The sequence below is a fragment of the Talpa occidentalis genome, unplaced genomic scaffold, assembly GCF_014898055.3.
Source record: "Talpa occidentalis isolate TD23 unplaced genomic scaffold, MPIMG_talOcc4v2.1 talOcc4.12, whole genome shotgun sequence".
NCBI lineage: Eukaryota > Metazoa > Chordata > Mammalia > Eulipotyphla > Talpidae > Talpa > Talpa occidentalis.
Window position 1 is genome coordinate 58739570 of NW_023601212.1, and position 18870 is coordinate 58758439.

An 18870-nucleotide genomic window follows, 5' to 3' on the forward strand; every position below is an offset into this window, starting at 1 on the left:
AGATATTTAGGACACAAGAGGGGCTCAGGTATGGGGGGATGGGGACTTCTGGGAGGAAGAGTCAATTTGTCATAATCAGGTCATCTAAGCAAGCTGCTGCAGCCACTTTCAAAGAGTTTAGGATAGATTTTCCAAAACATATTTCTGGATTTATAATCCTTTTGTAGAATTTTTACCTTAAATATTTACCACCTTGTTGCAAAGCTATGAGAATGAATGGAAGAAAATTAATGATATAAATAAAACTCTCTGGAGTAACAGTTTGCTTTGCTTTAGAAACCCATGTGGCTTATCTCCAAGTGTTTTTCAAAAGGAGATATGGCAGTTGGGATGGAAAGGGAAACTGAGGTTCCTTAATTTGAAACCATGAACGTGTTTCTTTCCTTCCCTACTCCTATTACAGGTGGCCAGAGCCTCATAACTTCACAGAGACCAGGTCTCTCTTGGAGTTAGGATTAAAGAACATTCAAGAAAGAGCACATCTCGAAGACACCATCAGTAAAGGTACTGTTTTCGGTGAACCTTTTACCATCCATCTTTGCAATGGCCAGTTTGAGCCTTTCACTGGTGACTGCATATTCCCAGGGATTTCTGACAATTTGTCACAGTAGCAACAGCCTGGGGAGCAGTCTCCCTGAAACGAGGTGGTCAAGAGCCTTAGCTCCCCTGGGCTTCTTGCCATCTCAGAAAAAGCTGGAGAAACCAGGCACCGAGGTTTTGGCTTCTCATAAAATATTTCCGAAATGCGTTTCATGATGTGGTGGGTAATAAAAGTGTGTTACTGCTCTCGGTCCTTGCAAGAGGCTAGATTTGATTCCCACCCCGACCGCGCCTGCACAGGGCCACATGAATCAGTGCTAAATTATTCACCAGCCTGACTCTAAAATTTCTGGAGTTCCAAAACCTCTAATAAAGTATTATGAAAAAATATCCATCTCTTTATCTCTATCTATAACTATTTATATGGCTAGAGGAAAACCTGTCGTTTTATTTCTTTTAATTTAAAAGCTTTCCTAATTCCTTTTTCATACCACATATATATGCCTAAAGAATTTTCCAGTTGAAATAATAGCCTCTGAAAAATGGTCCACGGGAGAAGGCTCTCAGGATTCAGGGAGTTGACAGGCACAGTGAATATCTCGCTCCCTTAATAACATTGCTTGGCACTCAAATTTGATATGTTCAATTGGGAACTTATCAAACAGGTGTGGCCCATTTTTATTGTACAAAACAATGATAATATACCCATCAGCCTTCTCTCTCTGCTTATACAATTGCTAAAGTGTGTTTGGGAAAAACTGACTTCCTTCAAACTCATTGTGCACTTCTATCTGATAAGACCAGTCTTTTCTAAAGTCCCCCATTTGAATCAATCCAGAGTGTTCCCATGTCACTTGGGGACACATCATTACTTCAAAGTACTGCAGCCCATTTGAAAGTACTGCAGTCCCCAAACATGGGGACTCACAAGAGGTATCATTGCTTAAGTTGGCTACCAGTCATTCACCCTTAAGAATGAATTGGTTCATAATTGTCTATTTTTGCTTTGTGTGTTTTGTACTGTTGTTTTTCTTTTAACACTGATGTCTTATTTGGTTCCCCTATATTCCTGTGATAAGTGAAACCATCTGATATTTTTCTTTTTCCTTCTGACTTATTTCACTGAGCATAATTCCTTCTAGCTCCATCCATGTTGCTGCGAATGGCACAAGTTTATCTTTTTTGATTGCTGAGTAATATTCCATTGTGTATATGTGCCACATCTTCTTGATCCAGTCATCTATTTTTGGGTATATGGGTTGTTTTCCAGGTTTTACCTATTGTAAATAGTGCTGCAGTAAACATAGGGGTACAGGTGTTCTTTTGAATCAATGTTTTTGTGTCCTTTGGCTAGATCCCTAGGAGTGGAATTGCTGGGTCATACAGTAGCTCCATATTGCAAGGGAGGGGAGGGAGGGAGGAGCACAGGGGACTGAGGTGATGGCGCACGGGTGCATTGGTGAAGGAAATTCTATAGGGACTATACCTGAGGGGGTGGGGGAAAGCAAGTATTGTTTAAAAATGAACAATGATATGAAAATAATAATAATAAAGGAAAAAAAGAATGAATAAGTTCAGCTAGTGGCTCTAGGTTAACAGTTGGTTGAGACCAAGTTTCTGCAACCAAACAGAACTGGGGCAGTGTGGACAATCTGGGTAGCAACTAATGGTAATTCTCACGAGAGCATCAACTGGAAATGTACTAAGATGGAAATATTTTTACTTACAAACTGTCTGCTGAGAGAAAGTGCTTATAGATGTAAAAGAATATTTGACAAATCACTTGCAGAGAAGGATCAAACTCCCCAGTTTTCATAGTCCCTCCAAGAAACTGCTCATCTCTAAATTGACTCTGAATAGATGATTTCAAAGGAGGTATGAGATTTGCTGTGCCATCTCCCCCTTTACACTGATGTTGGATAAATATTTAACAAATATTGGTTTAAATGTGAGAAAGTATTCACTTGCCAGAACACCAAAATATTTCATCTTGCTCGATCTGAGGATTTTTACTGTGGGGAGAGAAGGGGTGATTGGAAGGACAAAAGAAGGAGCCAAGGACCCTGGCAACCTGAATAAGAGTCCTGGGGAGTTCCAGAAGTCAGCCTGCAGATGACAAGCAGTGGGAGAGGGTTTACTAATGAAGACAAACATGACATCATACCTGGAGCTAGCTTTACTCAGCAACCAGGACCCTTGCCCTGTCTGACCTATGCAATCAGTCTGCAGGCTGAATCACAGAATGCTTATGGAAAGCAAGGACGAAACTGATGTTTATATATATATATATATATATATATATATGTATGTATGTTTATATATATATATTATATATATAAAACATCATTATATAGATATAAAACATCATTTATATATATATATAAACATCATTATTCATTTTTATACAGTGCATGCTTGTATGCTTTCTCCTTTCAGGTGTATTCCCCATAAAATTCCCACCACCAATTCATCTGCCAACCATCACCATAGTCCCTTGTGCTTTTCTTTTCCCTGTTTTGATCCCTCTACCTCCCCTACCCCTGCAGAATATCTCTGGTTTATTGTTGCCTGCTAATTTTGTTTTTATTTATTTATTATTACTGTTATTATTTTCTTGATCCCTTATGTTTAGAGCAGAGCCTGGGGGTGATTCCTGTCATATATATATATATATATATATATATATATATATATATATACCATTGGAATCTCCTAAAGAGAAAAGAGAGATAAAAGTTTCTGAGTATAAACTCACCTGAGTTTATACTAATAAAGAAGCTTTGGGGAAGCACCTAAGGATGAGGGTGCAGGTTGGCAGGGGAACCCACCAGGTGAATAAATTGGTTGGAAACTTCAGCCCCTCCACCTCCACTCCCACTCTACAGGGAAAGGAGAGGGGTAGAGACTGGGTTCAGTCATCACTGGCCCTGGCCGGTCGATGGTTACTGTCAATCATACCCATGTCATGAAACCTACATAAAAACCTATCAACACAGGGTTCAGAGACCTTCCAGGTTGGGAAACTCAAACATATCCATGTGTTTCTGTGTCAGGCCCCACACGTCATGGGGACAGATGCCCTTCTGTTAGCATCTTACCCTATGCATCTCTTCATCTGATTGCTGATGTAGGTCCTTTAATCTCCTTTGTAGTCGGCCAGCAATCTAATGAGTACACTGCCTTTTTGGGTTTTGTGAGCTGCTCTAGAAGGTTAATTGAACCCAAGCAGAGGATCATTGGAACCTATGATTTATATAGCCAGTTTGTCAGAAGCACAGGTAATAATGTGGACTTACGAATGGCATCTGAAGTAGGGGCAGAGGGGAGGACAGTCCCCTGGGACTGAGCATGCTTTATGTGCAGAGCCTGATGCTGTCTCCAGGTAGACAGTCTGAGAATTGAGTCAAATGGTAGGACACCTAGGGTGTGTCCAAGAATTGCTTGATGTGGGGGTATCCACATATTAGAATAGGTGTTAGAATCAGACTCATTATCCTAAACTACATCAGAGCCATAAACATACCAGTACTAAACTCCACTTCAGTCTAGGACAGACAGAGTTCCTGGGCAAAGGGAGAGTCAGACCAAAGCTGGATGTGAAGGTCCCTCTTTGAAGTCAGCTAAAAACTACTGGGTCCAGATAGGGAAAGGGTAACCTGCTGGCCCTCCACAGGATAGAACTATTATGGGACAGGGAGAGGGGCACCCCAAAACCCCCAAACTTCCTGCTCTAAATAGGTTCTGCCATCTGCTGCATCAAGACAAAACATATAAGACCTTTAATGAAAAGAACTTTAATACAATTAGTGAACAATACAGAAAAGACAAAGAATATAGTTTCTAAATCAGGTACCCAAGATTACCCATCCCCTTGTTGGTAAATGTCCACCCAAATGGGATTGGCCCAGAGCAAGGCCCAAAAGCCTACCACAAGTTTAAAGCACCCTCCGGCGGGGACCCATAGAAAAGGGTCAGAAACAGCCAGAAAAGTCTAGGAGGAAAAGAGCAAAATCAAAATCAAGAGAAAAGCTGCCATTGTTAACCTCCCCACGGGTCTCTCACCCATGTCTGTTTCAACCAGTCCAGGACCAAAAAGCAAGCACACTTTCTTCACTTGTCTCTCTGCTCCATGTGCCTCCTCCAGGTCTCCTTATTGCTCTCCATCCTGCTTCCCTCCTTCTTCAGTCTCTCCAGCTTTTTCTCCTCCCTGCTCAGCTCCACCCTCCTTTGGGTGGGGTAGAGAAACTGGAACCTCCCATTTTTCTGTGGGCCACCCGTTACAGAACTTCTCTGAAATCTGCAAGTTGCAAACTCAGAGGAAATCTTCAGATATGCCAGCTACCCTGTTAATGATGTGTCAAAGCCACATCCGGGGCCAGAGGTGAAATTCTCTTTCCCTGCCAACCTTGTCACAAGTGACTGATTTGACCTCCAAGGAGAGCTGAACTGTCTACATTCGTCCTTTCCCCACGAGCTTATAAATAGCTGCTCCCCAGCATGGTTTGGTGTTGGAACTGCAGAAGTCACCACCTTGGAAGTCTACATGTCAACCTCATTGCTCTTTCACAATTCAGAGGTGCATCACCAGGCTGGTCTGAGCTGCCTCATTCAGCTTGCTTCCAACCAGCCTTCATTCCCCATGCATTTGAAAGCAGCTTATTTTAAAAGCTGATTAGATGAGCCCTTAATAACATTAGAATTTAAATGGCCCCAGATAGGCTTTCAGCTTCTTGCCAAATTGAGATAAATGTGATATTTGGGGAGCTGAGCTCCCAGCTTCATGGCTGCTCTAGCCCGTGGACAGGTTTTGAAACACTACCTTCTTCTGTGTTTTTTTTGCAGCCTGAAACTAGGTTTGTGTGTGTATAAGGTCTAGAGGTCTAAGAGTTCTGTGTTGGTGTGTTTCCATTATTGTACATTTTCAAGGAGTGGTAAGTTGGGGCCAAAGTGTGGAGGATAGAGCTATCACGTATGCATGATAATCTGTGGGAAAACCCTCTGTCCCTCACTCTCTCTAGTAACTTTCAGCTCCAGGCAGAACACCTTTATCGAGCAATTACTATTTAGTCCTTTAATGCAATATTAGTGTATTTAGTACCTGACTGTTGCTGAGAATAACATAAATGGCCAGTAGTATGAATGTTTCATCTAGACTGACATACTCAGCTCCCCCTATAATTCAGATGGGGTCAGTGTTGGGAAGGGGAAGCATACTATCAATCTAAATAAAGAAATGGAGGCAAGCTCAAATTATAAAGATCTGAGTTTATTCAGGAAAGCAGAGGAAGTGTAATTTGGGAAATGCCTGCTGTAGCCAGCATAGACGAGTCTGTGGAGGATATCAATCTGTATTTGGAGGGTAAACATTGATCTGTATTTATGGGCAAAAAGCACAAAAAGGGGGATGTCCCATCCAGTCTGAGCACAATAGCATTGGTTTGAGAATAGGGAGAGATTTCTGAGCTGGATGTTCATTGGTCAGACAATAAGTCTCATTTTTCCGTATTTAGGCATCTCTTACGTTTTGTTCTTTGAGGGTATTTATGTGAGATTCCCCATTTCATATCCTCTGGTTCCATTGTATATGGAAATAATCTCACAACAATTATCAGGAAATAGAGGCATGACTGCCCTCCAATATAATACTCTTCTGTAATTTTTAGAAAAATTTGAAAACAGAGGTGGGGGGTAGAGTTGGATCACAGCCAAGGTGAAGATCAATGGATGGTTCAACACTGAGGTGAATGTATTCTTACAAACCCAAACCTGAGTTTCTTCTCCGTCTTTCTCCAAGTAAGCCAGACTCCTGGGCGTCCTTAGAATTAAAACTGTCCGCAGCCCCTGCAGCCAGGGTTCTATCCCAGCCGGCCGGCAAGGGTCCCACATGGTGCAGCAGACCTCTCCTGTCTCACCCGCTGCTCCCCTCAGCAGTGTATTTCAGTCCGTCTGCCTGTTCTGTTCCCTGCTCTGTCTCTGGTGAATCCTCTCACCCTCCCGTGAACCTGTCCTGTACCCCGGTTCTTGTTTCTTGTACAAATAAAATAAATAAATCTTCAAGAAAAAAGAATTAAAAAAAAAAGAATTAAAAGTTGAAACTCCTAAAAGCATGACTTGCCCTTTGGATGGGACTGGCCATAAAAGAAGTGCTCCTGCATTTAAGCTTCCCTTTGGAAAGCTCACCAAATATAGCTATTTTGGCTTTCAGAAGCCAAATCTTGAGCTTAAACTTACATGAATGTGTGTTCCATCAGGAAAAGACCAGTTATCTCCCCTGTTTTCTTGAAGTAAAGCTAAGAATTCTGAGGAGGTTATTATGCTAAGTGAAATTAGTCAGAGAGAGAGAAAATATCTTATGATTTTACTCATCTGTTGAAGATAAACAAAACAAACAAAACTCTTAGATTATGAGGTCACCAAAGCAGAAGGGGGCATAGGGGTGATTACTAGGTAAAGGGGGACAATTGTATGGTGGAGAATGGGAACTAGATTCTGGTGATGATCATGATGCAGTGTATGCAGATGTCAAATATAATTCTGTACATCTAAAACTTACATAATATAAACCAATGTACTTCATTGTTTTTTGTTTTTTTTTTTAATTCCAAGGGGCCAGCTAGGAGAGAAAGGGGGAGAACTGAGGCTGGGCATGGCTGTGGCTTAACCTACCTCTCATGCTCTGGACCTGGGTACAAAAGTCACCCCCTTTTAGAGACGACCCTTGAGGGAGTTTCAGGAAGAAAATACTGCTAATTTATTTAAAGTTTGGCTTGAATAGATTCAAACTGAACTACTGTTTGAATGTGAATTACTGCTTAGGAAACTTCATAAAAACAAGGTTAAGGCAGATCAGGAAAGCAGGGCTCCAGAGTCTCAGAGTTTGACCCCACCCCCAGCATCCTGTCCCAACAGGCCACACTCTAATATTGCTCCAGATGGAGCAGAGAGAAGGGTCTTCAAAGAGCCTCCAAGCTCAGCTGCAGCCTTAACAAATTAAGTACCCCATTCAATTGTGGTAAACGTTTCTAAAGAGACTCTTACTGATGAAAGTACTTTCTGAGTATTTGTGTTTTCTTTCAACATCTTGCATTTTACATGGGAAAAACAGAAAAACATATTTGCTTAACTAAGGTATACATTCTGACAAATGCATCACTACGAGAGATCGCTTTTGTGTGAATGTCACAGAGTGTGACTACACAGACCTGAATGTGTGGCCTCCTACACAGCCAGACCACAGGGCACCGCCTTGGGGTGGCTGCCATTGGATATGCGGTCCAGTCTGAAACGTGGTTAAGTGATGCAAGACTGTACAGGTATGGGTGTGCCTGCTGGCAGTGTATACCTCTTCTTTGTTAAGCCTGGTGCCATGCAGAATTTGCTTAGTTGTGCCACTTCCCTTCGCAGAATGACTCTGCGTGGTCATACTCCCTAACTCACCTTGTCCTGTCTTTCTGGGAAAAAATGCCTCTCCTCCTGGCCAAGACTAGCTCTTCCACTCAGGTCTCCATACCTTTCCTACCTACCTTCTCCTCTAGAGACTTGATCTTTCCACAGATTTCCTCATTCATACTTCCTTTCACTTTCTATAAATTCTTTCCCTCCTACTTATAAACATGCCGTAGTCTCCATTCAAACAAACAGATTTCTCTTTAATTTGTGACTCTTTCTTTTATCTCAAATTCCATCAAAGATTATTCTACATTCACTTCTCACCATGGATTCACCCCCTAATCCCATGGAAAATTATGCATTTTACCATCCATACAACATACTCAATTTAATTCATCAAACATGCATGAAGCTCATACTATGATCTGTGCCTACACTGAATCTTAACCACAAGGAGGACACACCCTTGTAAGGCAAGAAAACATGGTTACCCCACCTCAAATTACAAAGTGTGTGATAGGTGAGATGATGATGTTGTGCATTTCAGAGACGAGGGATGGGAATCATCCTTCCTGTCTTGTCCAAGGAGTTCTCCAGACAAATGGGAACCCAGGAAAGGAAAGGAGAGAAGAAGAGAAGGGAGCCAGTCCAGGTAGAAGGGACAGCATGGGCCAGTGGAGTCACTGGAGCAGCAATGACTTGTAGATGGCACTATGTACATTGTGGCAAGGCAAGGGGTGTGAGGTGATGGAGGACAGTCTTCAAGCAAGAGATTCCAGGAAACTTAGCTCTTTCTTGCAGACAATGGAGTGTCAACCCAAGGAATGATGTAATAAGACTGCTTTGTAGAAAGATATTTGCAAAAGCAGCAATTCGAGGGGCTGAGGGATCAGAGAGCACCCTACTCTAGTAGCCCAGAGAAGAACCCACAGAGATGTGACCCAAAGAAATGGCTCTGGGATTGAAGAAGAGGGAATGTTAGTGCAATCTCCTCCCTCTTCCATGAATTCCATCTTGGATTCATCCAAACAGATGTTTTTCTCTTCCTGTCAGAACATCTATGGCATTTTCTAGTACTTGCTCAACTTGGTTACAGTCATTTGTATATTTCTCTGATTTTCTTTATCAGATTGATTCTTTGTCTCTCCTTCTTCAAATTACATACCTTGTTCATAATAAGAGCTGAAGAAAAGATTATTTAGTTGCATTGAATTTTCAAGAGCTTCAAACCATGAATAATTGAGGAATCAGCCATGTATAAGTACACATCATTTACATAATTGTATAAACAAGTGGATAAAAATTGTATTTTTCCCTATTATTTTTATTATCCCAGAATATCCTGCTATCTTCTTAGTTCCCCAGCTCTTAGGGAAAGAGTAAACAAGCATTCTCTAGCACACACCAGTGGCAGAGATGCTGCTTGGCTCTCACCTCCCCAGGCAAGGGAAGCGGTTGATAGGCGGGAACAGATGATTGCACTGATTGAATATGAAAGCCATGTACAAATATTGAGAAATAAACTGTCTGAAGAGACAGAGAATCGCAGAGCACACTGCATGATGGGACCCACGCGCAGAGTTCCGAGGTCAATGTGCTGATAGAAATTGATTAAGCTAAGTACTTACTGAAATTGCTTTCCAACATACTGATGAGAATTGATCCTAAGTAGGACCCATAGTTAGAGAGAAAATGCTCCATCAAGGTACCCTTTGGTATGCCATCAAAGCAATCATAGCACCCCCTGCCATGACAATTTCTACGGTGTAGTCAACAAATAGGTTGTAAGGAGTTAACCAGCACTTACAACTCATGACTGAGTTTCTTTATGTATGGACCTGATTGACCCCATGACAAAGTTTTAATGGTGGCATCGTTTTATAGCCCTAAAGTTAGCCTCTCTTCCTTACTCTCTCATGCCAAACCTAAGGATTCTGATTGGCTGTGAGTCAGTCCATTTTAATGTAAGGGCCAAGTTGTCACCTTAAGCACAGTACCCAGCTCCCAGGAGACCCAAAATCAAAAATCTCCTAAACTCAGACTGTATCCAAAATGCATAATGGTGGAGAGAGCTCTCCCAGCCTGGGACACTAAGGCAGCAGGGAAGGAAAGAGGACATGAAATGGGATGGATCAAAGGCGAGGCCGGGCAGATAAGACAGAAGTAATAGAAAGGAGCAGAAATCCTAGGCAGCAAGACTTTCTAGAGTAATTTTTGAATGGTAAATACAGGTGAGGCATCATGGGCCACACAGAAGGAGTATATATTATTGTCCCTGTCTAAGAGGGCTTACAAGTTAGTCAAAGGGTAATTCTAAACCCAGAAAACAAACCCCCAGCACAGGAGAACAAAGTGAAGTGTGAAGTGCTGTGTTGCGTTGTGTTGCTGAGCTGAGTGGTGCTGTAGGTACAGGAGAGAGGTGCTCACAGACATAGGATGGAGCTGAGCCTTGAAAATAGAGATGGTGTAAAGCCAGAGAAGCAAAGTGAATATGGCATCTCATGAAAAAGTAAGGCTGAAAGAGAGAAAGAAACAGCACAGGAAGAGGACAATGGTGGTGATGGCATATAGCTGCTTCCACTGTCTCTTGCCACCGTCACTGGTGCCCACCCTGGGCTGCCTGGGCTGATGACCACCAATTTGGAGACTGAAAATTTCCCTGTGTTCACAGCAGTCTCTGTGGAACTGGACCAGTGCCAGCCCATTTTTGTGTTCTCAAAACCACAAAGGGAAGCATCTTTCTCCTGGTGTTTGCTGGAGAGGAATGTTCTTAGACTGAAAGCCTCACACACTTCACACTGATCTTTGACAATTGAATTCTCATGCACATTACCAACAATTGCGTGTAAAGAACCCATGGCAACTTCACAACAGATGAGATGGCTTCATTAGCTGAAGGTTTCAGGGGTCTCTGAGAAACAGAGAGATTGGGAAATGAGGGATAATTTGTTAGAAGCATCTCAAGTGGGTTTTACAGAGAGAGCAGGACATTGTCCATGAAGTGTATTTTGATTGGCACTGTGAAATCTCCCTACCCCCAAAATTACTTCCCACCGCTCTCACACCCTCTCTCTAATTTTTTTTAAAGATTTATTTATTTATTTATACAAGCCACTGGGTACAGTCAGAAGTATGGGAGGGTGAGAGAATTCACCAGTGTCAGAGTGGGGAGCAGAACAGGCAGACTGATGAAATACACTGCTGAGGGGAGCAGCGGGTGGCAGGAGAGGTCTGTGTACCATGTGGGACCCTCGCCGATGGCAGGGGATCAAACCAGCGCTGCAGAGGCTGCGGGCAGCTTCGCAGCCCAGCACTCAACCACTGCGCCACCAGGGGAGGCCCTCTATTTTTTTTTTAAGATTTATTTTATTTATACATGAACCAGGGTACAGGCCGGATGCGCGGGAGGTTGAGAGGACTCACCAGAGACAGAGTGGGGAACAGAACAGGCAGACTGATGAAATACACTATTGAGGGGAGCAGCAGGCGAGTCAGGAGAGGTCTGCCACACCATGTGGGATCCCCAGCTGGCGGGGATCAAACCTGCGCTGCAGAGGCTGCGGAGAACTTCACAGTGCGGCGCTCAACCGCCTGCACCACCGGGGAGGTTCCCCTCTCTCTAATTTTAAGGCAAACAAAGTACCTGATATGCCACATTTTCTTAGATTCTACCATTTGTGACACTCTGGTGAAGGCATTGTTTCTACCCTTGTCCCGCCTGAGAGGCTGGTGTCCCCAGAGAAGAGCATTTATTCACACGAGAATGCTAATTATCTTATTAGATCATGTTCTATCTAACAGTCCCTGGAAGAGGAAATGCAGAGGTGATATGGTGGCAGGAAAACAGGGAAAATCATTTTAGAACATGGGGTCCTGCTTGATTGAAGGGGGTCTCCAGCGATACTGGTAGATTGTATGGATAGCTGTGAGCAGAAAGGTAAAAAGGAGAGAGAGAGAGAGAGAGAGAGAGAGAGAGAGAGTCACATGAAACAGTTATAATCACACTTTGTCTCCTTTGTAGAATGATCTAGAGTCATCCTGAGAATTGTTAGCTCTGGTATTAAAATTGGGTCTACCTAAGTGCCACCTGAGATGCCTCAGTGTTGCCTAAGACAAAAGGAAGAAGAAGAATGAGGACAAGCAGACAGGGCTATTTGTGAGGCCAGATCAGGGTGCAGGCTAATGTATGTGAGTGCCACTAAGTCCAGTCACAACAGTGTCACAAGGCTGTCATTAGACATAGAGAAGATGACCGGAGATCACCCCAATGCAGAACAATTGTGGCCACAGGCCAAGGGAGCACTGCACTTCTCGCTGAGTCAGCAGAATACAATGAAGCTGGGAAATGATTTAAGAACTATGATGATGAAATAAGAACTCTGATAATCTGACAACAGAAACACAGACCATCAAATGTGCAGTCTAGGAATTTAAAGATTATTCTAGTCCAATCCGCATCTTCTGCCTTGGAGAAAATGGAGATTTGTGAAGAGTTGGGATTTGATGACTACATTTTCACTGCTCAAATCTGTTTTATCACTTTATTAACTCATTTTCTCTTCCCAACAACCAATAATAGGCATAATAATAGGCATTGGTATTATCTCCATTATACAGATAAGAAATTTAGAGACAGAATAGGCTAAATAGTTTGTCCCAAATCAAGCAACTTAGTAAGTGGCAGAGGGAGTTTTGAACCCAGGCAGTCTGTAAGTACCTGTAAGTACCTGAAGAATTTGTCTGAGATCACAGTCAGACACCAGGAAGAAAAAGCTGCCTTTTGTCATATGAACCTTGGCACGATCAGGTTGGACTGTAAATATCCTTCATGCAATGATGCTTGCCTGTGAAAGGAAAGGCTACAACAGATTTGGTAACAAAAACACCCCCAACTCCCTTGTGGGGGCTGAGGGCTGTTCTGGAAGGGAGCAGGGCACCATGGAGGACAGCCTATCTTTTCTTAATCAAGGAGAGGTAATGGCGTTATAATGGAGCCACTGCCATTGAAGCGTGATAATTATCGAAATAATGGCTCAAAAAGGGAAGAATAATGTTTCTCTCCTTGCAGTGGAGGAGTTTGAAGTAATGAAATCATAAAGAGTGTATTGATGAGGTTTTGATAATGATCAATGCAACAGCAATAGACAGTGAGTGTAAAGATAAAGAGAGAATGGAGGTGCAATTAGTCCTTCCTTCAACCACGCTTTCTGAACGCTAACTTTGTCCAGCTGGTAAGTGCTCTGCAAAGGAAATGTGTCTAGTCCACCATGAGCTTACCATCAAATGGAGAAAATAGGATGATGGTTAAAATGTTGCCTCTTCAAAGCACACACATGCTAAATGATCAAAAATGCAAGTAAGCCAGTTATACTAACATGGTCTTGAACTCTTCTAACAAAGTATAGTTAGGATTCTGGGAGTCAGAGATGCAACTATGACAGAAGACATGTAGATGAGATGCTGGCATCATTAAGATGAGGATTATTGCTGTTTGACTGTTACAGAAAGAGAAATAATGATGGAGCAGTGAGCTGTAAATAAGAGTGACAATGGCAATAGCGAAATCACCGTGGAAAGTGGCAGATCTTTTGTGGTTAGCATTATCATTGGTGACTTGATGAAGGGAAAGAAGGGGCTTCTGACATTAATGGTGATGTTGGAGTACATGTCTAGTGTGTAATAGGGTTGCCTGTAACTTCGTCAAAGGTGGCCGGGGTCTTGCATTTCAGAAGAGTGGATAAAGACATTGAAATTGTTATGGGAGCAATTATGATTGTAACCAAGGTAATAATAAAGATAATGGACCTGTAATTGAAAAGCTGGTGTCTGTAAAGGAGAAGGTGAGGGCAACTGAAATGCAGAGGGGGTGATAAGGGAGGTAATGGTGATGATGTGGAAGGTAATGGAGTTATAATGTAGATGATGCTAAGGGTAATGGAGTTATAATGAGGTGATGACTACAGAGTGGGGGAAAAAGATGATCACCTTAATGGAAACAAGAGAGACTGTGTGATATAGTGAGGATCGTATGCAGAACATTCATCATGACAGCTGGAGCTGTGGGTGACCAGGAAAGTAATGAGCAGCTACACCCATCGTTCTCATTACAGCAGGAGTTCTAATGGACCCTGGAATAAGATAATGATGTTAATGGAAGAGATGATGACCACCATGAAAATCAGGAGCCTTGTGATGGAATTTATAACTATCTAGGGGAGAGAAGAGAAGAGGAATGTGGGTGGGATTGAGGGTAGATAGACCCATGTAGGCATTTTTGTATGTCCCAAGTGTGAGGTCCCTGAGCACTGTTTACTAGACATGTCCCTCTGTGTTGTTTGGCTTTAGTGCAGCTACACCAGCTTATACAAGGCATTTCTTGTACATGAAGCAAGTGGGGGATGAACAGACGTGGCTACAGCAACAGTTCAAGCTTACAATCTAAATTTTGTTCTTAAATTAGCCATGACAGCACACTAGCTCAGATATAGGGCTTCTATGAGCAGATGTGTAAACAAAATATCTGGGAAATGCATGAGTTTGCAGCAGGAGTTACTCTACACAGAAGACTGTTACTTCTTTAATAACATTTTTTTCAATGATGAATACCTTTAAATGGAGAAGTTGGAGTTTTGAGCTGGGGGCTATTGTTCAACCTCTTACTTGGGGAGAGTCTGTGGTGGTCTGCTAAGAAATCTCGATGTGGGCTCTGGAGAGGAACCCAGGGAATAGGCAGATGCAAGGGTTCCCAGTGCTGCTGGTATTTCTGCATCAAGCAACATGGAGATCTTTCTAGAGGGTAGAATAAGTGGATAATCCCAGACTTACATCAGGCATCCAGCACATGTGGGCAAGAGATGGAGCTGCTAGGGGAGCAGAAGCAACCAAATAGACCTTGTGCAAAAAGGCTGACATGAAATCCAGGCATTCCGTGCTTCTCTGATACCTAAATACCACCTCTCAGATCACTATATCAAACTTCTGGGAGAGCTTTGATAAAAATAGATTCCCCAGATCCCACCATAGAGAAAGGCCGATTCTATTGGTTAGGGACAGGGCTGGTGAATCTGTACTTTGAAAACTCTCTGGAAATGTTTTCACATGACCTTGTGTGGAAACCACTGTGAATGTGTCAGCCTTGGGCCTTTACAAGGAGAAGGTTAGGCTATAGGCGGGAAAAGCACATTTCATGGGAATGGCCACACAAAGCTTTTGAGTAGATTTGAGTATCTTCACAATGAATTAGCACAGCACTCAGGTAACTCTTCCTCTCAACAAAACATGATCCTCCACTTGCTTGTCATGCACATGAGACTTGCTTTTCCCTCAGTGAAGCATCTCACAACTGACTTAAACAGTCCCTCAGCAAGAGACTCCTAGAACACCACTATTGTGGGTATACTGGACATTGGACTCTAGTTCTAGAATAGAAGGAATGAAGAAGTCCAGGAACTGAGAAATATGTGAGAGGGATGGAGGACAAAATGGAAGATCAAAGAAGAAGAAAACATGCAGGAAAGATATATTAAGTAAGTCCATTTATGGAAATGGATATGAGATGAACACAACCATGCCACCTTTTGCAGGTCTCTCCCACCCAGTGCTCAGTCAGACCATTTTGTTCTTCAGGATTCTCAGATAATTGAAAGCATCAAGATCATAGAAATATTCAATTTATGTTGAATTATTTCTATCCTTATATCACACATAACACATAAGTTGTGTTGTGTGTGTGTTCATTGTTCATGCCTAAGTCAACAAACTTAGAAAATGGGTATAATTATTAAACAATGCATTACAAAGAAAATATTGTTTCTATTGCTGAGCCAAATGATCAACTATTTCTCAATAGTATAGATCCTAATTTTTCTTGTTCTGTTCAACTCAAACTGACAAAGAGGCCAGGCATTTATTGGAAGATTCTAGTACAAGCCACAGTCACTTCAGAAGAAAAATTCAGGTCCTGTTAGCACCAGCTTCCCTGGGTCTGTCTCAGAGAAATGGAGCCCAGAGTGTTTTCCTAAGGAGCAGTGAAGCTCAACCCCTTCTCGATCCACTTGGGAATAACTCAAACAATCCTACTGAGGCTGGGTTGGGAGCTCAGTGTGGTCCATCTCCTCAGCATGTCACTTCCCCCTCTCTTTCTGGTCACCACCCTTATCAGAAAGTGGACCACACAATGCTCTTGAAAGGATGCCTCACTTTCCCAGGGATGCTGACCCCCTACTTGAGAAACGCCACCTTCCTCCCCAGCCATGTTGTCATTTGTTAGCTGCTAATCATTCATTAACCTCCCAGGCACCTCAAGGAAGCCAGGACCTTGCTTTCATTTGCAAGGTGGTTGACTAGGTCCCCCTTTAATAAAATTACAACTTCAGGAAACAAATCATTTATATCACATACAACCCCATGGTTTCCTCTTATGTTAATCATTTCAGGCAGGTGCTATTAGGTAATTCAATCATTGGGCTACAGAAAACCACCACTGAATTAATGAGGAATGAACTCAAATTCTGAATAAGAGATTTTCTGAATAAATGGCTCTGAATGAAAAACCAGGAGCCAAGCCTATAATCACAGCAGATGACAACAATGCAAAATTGCATATTAAACACAGCCCCAGCTTCCGTCTATTCCCAGTCCACAAACTCTTTTGGAGCCAAGAGAACATATTGCGACCACCAACAACAGCCTTCCATATTTGCTGCCTGTCTAATATTTCCTTAACGCTTTCTCAGGTGAACTGAATAAATTCGGAAGCTCTCATCCCAGTTTAGAATTAGACTGAGTTTATCCCCAAGACTAGTGTGTCATGGGAAAGAGCATATTTCTCCATAACCCCCGTCAAACTCCATAAACTTCTCCTGTCCCCCACATCAGGCCTGCCTCCCCTCATAGCCTCCAGGATGATCTTTGCAAAACTTAACCATGCTCCATTCATGCTGAACACCCTCCATTCATCCCCACTGTGCTCTTCTTTACATGTCTTATGAAATGGCTGGTCTTATGAAATGTCTTATGAAATGCCTGGCCCCTGTGTGTCCTCCCATCTCATGTCTAACTGTTCCCCAGTAGGAATGCATCCTGAATGCCAGCCATACCCCAGTTCTCTTCATTTCTCAATGTTCTGTGTTTTTTCATAGCCTCACTCTGCTTCTCCCACTAGAGTGCCCACACACACCTGTCTAATTCTCATAGTTCAAAATCTATCTTGATATTGCCTCCTTGTCAAGCCCTCTCTGATTCCCCTCTCATGCCGTCCCCAGCCTGAGCTAGTGGCCCCTCATCCATGCTTCCTTAGCACCTGAGGGCAGAACTCAATATCGTAACAGCCGATCGCTAGTCTGGCTCTTCAACTACACTGCCATCATCTTGAGAGTAAGATTACATCATGTCTCACCTTGTATTTTCAATGCTGAGTGTCTGCAGATGCATAATAAATATTTGATGAATGTGCTACCAGTGACAGAATAAGTAAAACCGTGCTGGATTGAATAAATGAATGAACGCACTGCCATGATTTATGTCCATTCTTGCAGCCACATTTTCATTCCCCAACTCTGGGAAGAAGCCTTTGAAAAGTTGATTTTCATAATCTGAAATTCAGTCAATGAAGACTTGACCCAGAACAAAGGAATCTGCCTATGACGAGTGATACTATCACATCTCCATCCTCCTACTCTTTGTGAATATCAGAAACAGGATCAGGAATTGATAGAAGTATCGGGAAAATGTCTGAAAATGTGAATTTCGCTGCAGGGTCACGGCACTCCCCTGGGGCAGGAAACAAACCATCGTCAAGCTGAATCGGGGGGTGACCCATGTCTCCTCCTGGGCCAGGCTTCCAGCTCCACGAGAACTCTCCCTCACTCAGCACACTGCATTTGCTTTTCACAGAGATGTGGCCGCCTGGCATTTATCATGCTGTGCTTCATCAGAGATTTAATCAGGTTTGAGTTTTTAACAACGTGCTCGTCATGCTCACTTAACTTAAAATCAAGCTTGTTCGGGCATTAGTCAGTCTTATTCACTCGGGCTGGTAGTTTTGGCATTTAAAACTTTAGAATTTTCCATCCAGGAACACTGTACATTTTTATACAACATCCCTTTACACATCAACCTCTCAGGCTCGTTCCTTGGTTAAAATACCCCAACCTTCAGGATAATCTGCTCCGAAGGAAATATTCATGCATTCATTTCCTCGTGATGTCATAACAAATAACCATAAACCCAGTGACTTAAAACAACACACATTTATTATGTTAAAGTCATGTAGGTCCCAATGACGGGACTCATTGGGCTAAGATCAGGAGTCGGCAGGCACTGGTTCCTTCTGGGGGCTACAGGGGTGAATTCTCTTCCTGTCCTTTCCCCCCACATTCCTTGGTTCATGTCCCCCTTCCACCACTTCAAAGTGGAGTCCTTCTCATGCAAATCACTTTGACCTCTTCTGACTGCTTCTTCCAGTTGTGATGATACTGGGTCCAATATATAATCCAGGATCATCTTCCTATTTTAAAGTCAGCTAATTGGCAATTTTCATTCCATCTGAAATTTTAATTTCCCTTTGCCATGCAAGATCACATATTTAGAGTTTCTAGGGATTAAGAAGTGGACGTACTTGGAGGGCATTGTACTGCCTCTCTTGCATATATGACTCTGGATGTCTAGAAGGGGTCCTTATAGAAACTGGGAGTCCAGTGTGAACCTCCCACCAAAAGCACTGAAATTACCAGAAAGCTTGATTGGAATGCAGGCTCTCAGCCACCACCCCAGACTGTTGGAATCTAAATCCATGTTTTGACAAAGTCCCAGGGGATCCACAGTGAGTGTGAGCAGCACTGCTCAAGAAGTTTCCTGAGGGTCTGAGGATAGAGCTTGGACTTTCACATTGAACAGACAGTAGTCTTATAAGGGAATGTGTGTATTTTACTGGCAGGATCT

The 18870-nt window shown here is 42.7% G+C and overlaps 1 protein-coding gene across 1 annotated transcript in view; it reads left to right on the forward strand.

Annotated features, from left to right (window-relative positions):
• Positions 1-417: 417 nt before the first annotated feature.
• The window catches only part of TNR (tenascin R), a 189335-nt gene continuing 170882 nt past the window's right edge, over positions 418-18870 (forward strand). Inside the window, exon 1 of the mRNA XM_037506424.2 lies at positions 418-504. The gene's annotated coding sequence lies outside the window, so the exon portion shown is untranslated. The remainder of the gene's footprint in view (positions 505-18870) is intronic.